This window comes from Callospermophilus lateralis, chromosome 7, assembly GCF_048772815.1.
Source record: "Callospermophilus lateralis isolate mCalLat2 chromosome 7, mCalLat2.hap1, whole genome shotgun sequence".
Taxonomy (NCBI): domain Eukaryota; kingdom Metazoa; phylum Chordata; class Mammalia; order Rodentia; family Sciuridae; genus Callospermophilus; species Callospermophilus lateralis.
The window spans coordinates 61,883,333-61,887,132 of record NC_135311.1 but is presented as its reverse complement, the minus strand read 5'-3'; the positions used below and the strand labels follow the sequence as shown (position 1 = coordinate 61,887,132).

Here is a 3,800-nt window from a genome sequence, read left to right as displayed (position 1 = left end):
GGGCTACTTATGAGCAGCTAATAAGAGCTCATCTGTCTATGTTGCAAAACAGGAGAATGACTTATAAGTAGAGGTGAAAAGCCTAGGCAGCTTGGTGATAGTTGGTTGTCCAGATTAGAATTTTAAATCTACTTTAAATTTATGTGAAGCACAAGCAAGCCAAATGTAATTTTAAATGTTAATCTAAAGAGGGACAGCTCTTTAGAATCAAGGAAAAACCTTAATTAGAGATTAAATCTGCTAATTTCCATAGTTGGCCTAAAAGCAGTCTTCAATTGAAAAAGTATTAAAGCTTAACCTAATCATCAAAACTTAATACCTAATCTCAATAACCTCCTAAACCAACACGGACTAATCTATTTTTCTTATAGAAGAAATTATGTTAAAATGAGTAGCAAGAAGATAGTTCTCCCTGCATAAGTTTATATCAGACCGAATAATTCACTGATGTAATTAACAAATTCATAATATTAAATAAATCATAAAAACATTATTAATAACATTGTTAAACCAACACTGGTATGCACTTAAGGGAAAGATTAAAAAAAGTAAAAGGAACTTGGCAAACATTAACCCTGCCTGTTTACCAAAAACATCACCTCTAGCATAATCAGTATTAGAGGCACGGCCTGCCCAGTGACACATGTTTAACCTGTGCAAAGGTAGCATAATCACTTGTTCTTTAAATAGGGACTAGTATGAATGGCTTGACGAGGGTTTAACTGTCTCTTACTTTTAATCAGTAAAATTAACCTTCCCATGAAGAGGCAGGAATATTCTAATAAGATGAGAAGACCCTATGGAGCTTAAATTTAATAGTCTAACAGCCTTAACTTCACCTATGGGGTCAAAATTATTGTTAACAGACTAAAAATTTTGGTTGGGGTGATCTCAGAGTACAAATAAGCCTCCGAATGATAATAATCTAGACATAACATGTCCAAATTATGACTCATCAGTTGACCCAAACTATTGATCAATGGAACAAGTTACCCTAGGGATAACAGCGCAATCCTATTCAACAGTTCATATCGACAGTTTAGGTTTTACAACCTTGATGTTGGATCAGGACATCCAAATAGTGTAACTTCTATTAATGGTTCCTTTGTTCAATGATTAAAGTCCTATGTGATCTGAGTTCAGATCTGAGAAACTCAGGTTGGTTTCTATCTATTACTGTATTTCTCCCAGTATGAAAGGACAAGAGAAATGAGGCCAATTAAACAATTATGCCTTAGATAAATATATGAAATTATCTAAAACTAGTAAACTATTATAAATATCCTGCCCTAGAAGAGGGCTTGTTAAGATGACAGAGCCCGGTCATTGTGTAAGACTTAAAACTTTATACCAGAAGTTCAACTCCTCTTCTTAACATTAATGTTTCTAGTATACCTCCTTCTCCTAATTATCCCAATCCTAGTAGCCATAGCTTTCCTAACCCTTATTGAACAAAAATACTAGGCTACATACAACTCTGTAAAGGCCCCAATGTCGTCGGTCCCACCAGCTTACTCCAACCATTTGCCGATGCAATAAAACTATTTATTAAAGAGCCTATAAAACCTTTGACATCATCAATTATACTATTTATTGTTGCTCCTACCCTAGCCCTAACCTTGGCATTTACCATGTGAACCCTCCTACCCATACCCCAACCCCTGATCAACATAAATATAGGCGTACTATTCAATCTCGCTACCTCAAGCCTAGCTGTATATGCAATCCTGTGGTCAGGCTGAGCCTCCAACTCTAAATACACTCTAAGCGGAGCATTATGAGTCATAGCACAAACAATCTCATATGAAGTAACACTAGCCATTATTCTCATCTCTCTATTACTAATAAATGGCTCCTTTACTCTATCTACCCTTATTACTACTCAACAGTTCACATGACTACTACTACCGACATGACCCCTAGCAATAATGTGATTCATCTCAACATTAGCAGAGACCAACCGAACTCCTTGACTTAACAAAAGGAGAATCAGAACTTTTATTAGGCTTCAACGTCGAATATGCCCTTTCATCTTATTTTTTATAGCTGAATACACAAATATTATTATAATAAATGCCCTAACAGCAACCTTCTTTATAGGGGCATTACTCAACGCTTCCCTTCCCAAAACTTTTACACTCAGTTTCACCCTAAAAACCCTCATTTTAACTACTATGAATTTGAGCATTCTATCCACAATTTCGTTAGGATCCACTTATGCATCTTTTATGAAAAATCATCCTACCCCTCACTCTGGTCCTATGCATATGACATATCTCCCTTCCCATTATCACTGCATGTGTACCACCCCTAATCTAAGAAATATGTCTGATAAAAGAGTTACTTTGATTGAGTAAATAATAGAGGTTTAAATCCTCTTATTTTTAGAACCATCAGACTTGAACCTAATCCTAAGAATTCATAATTCTTCATGCTACCTTTACACTGTGTCCTAAAACGTAAGGTCAGCTAAATAAGCTATCGGGCCCATACCCCAAAAATGTTGGTTTATATCCTTCCTGTATTAATTAATCCCCTAAACTCCTACACAATCTACCTCACCTTATTTTCTGGAACAATAATTACACTATTCAGCTCCCACTGACTACTTATTTGAGTAGGCTTAGAAATAAGTATGCTGCCAATTATTCCCATCCTAATGGATAAAAGGTATCCCCAATCCACAGAAGCTGCATGCAAATATTTCCTAATTCAAGCCACTGCATCAATAACCTTAATAATAGGAACAATTATTAATTTTACAAACTTAGGCCAATGGACCCTAACCAATTCATGTAATCAAATCTCATCACTTATATTCACAATAGCACACTCAATAAAAATGAGACTTGCCCCATTTCACCTTTGAGTACCAGAGGTCACTCAAGGAATTGCACTTAAATCAGGACTAATCCTACTAACATGACAAAAAATTGCCCCAATCTCCATGAATATCAAATTTCATCTTCCATAAACTCCACCCTTATATTACTTATGGGAATCCTGTCTATTATGTTAGGACGCTGAGGAGGACTCAACCAAACTCAACTACGAACAATCTAAGCATATTCATCAATCATGCATATAGGATGAATAATAGCAATTTTACATATAACCCAACTTTGACAATATTTAACTTAATCATTTATATTACACTTACCATTAATATATTTATACTTCTCCAATACAACAAAAAACTTCCCCTCTCCTTATCAAATTTATGAAATAAATTCCCCCTCCTAACCCTAACAATTCTAATCATACTAATATCACTAGAAGGATTACTTCCTCTAACCAGATTTGCCCCCAAGTGAATTATTATTAAGGAACTAATTTCAAACAACCATATTATCTTCTCTATACTAATAACAATACTAGCCCTCCTAAATTTATATTTCTACACATGACTTATTTATTCTACATCAATAACCCTATTTCCATCATTTAACAACACTAAAATAAAGTGACAATTTAAAAATACAAAACTAACTCCCCTTTTACAAAATTTTATTATTATCTCTACCCTCTCCCTACCACTCACACCTCTCCTATCATCTCTGAGCTAGGAATTTAGGTTAACCCAGACCAAGGGCCTTTGAAGCCCTAAGTAAGTGTCCAACACTTAATTCCTGAGTTAAGGACTGCAAGACTCTACCCTACATCAACTGAATGCAAATCAATTAATTAAGCTAAGACCTTTCCATCTAGACTAATGGGATTTAAACCCATAAAACTTCAGTTAACAGCTAAATGCCTACTTCAACTGGCGTCAATCTACTTCTCCTGTGGTAAGTAAAAAG

At 35.1% G+C, this 3,800-nt stretch overlaps 1 pseudogene; it reads left to right on the top strand.

Moving 5' to 3' along the window:
- The first annotated feature begins 2,500 nt into the window (after positions 1-2,500).
- On the top strand, positions 2,501-3,566 carry LOC143404322 (NADH-ubiquinone oxidoreductase chain 2 pseudogene; annotated as a pseudogene).
- The last annotated feature ends 234 nt before the right edge of the window (positions 3,567-3,800 follow it).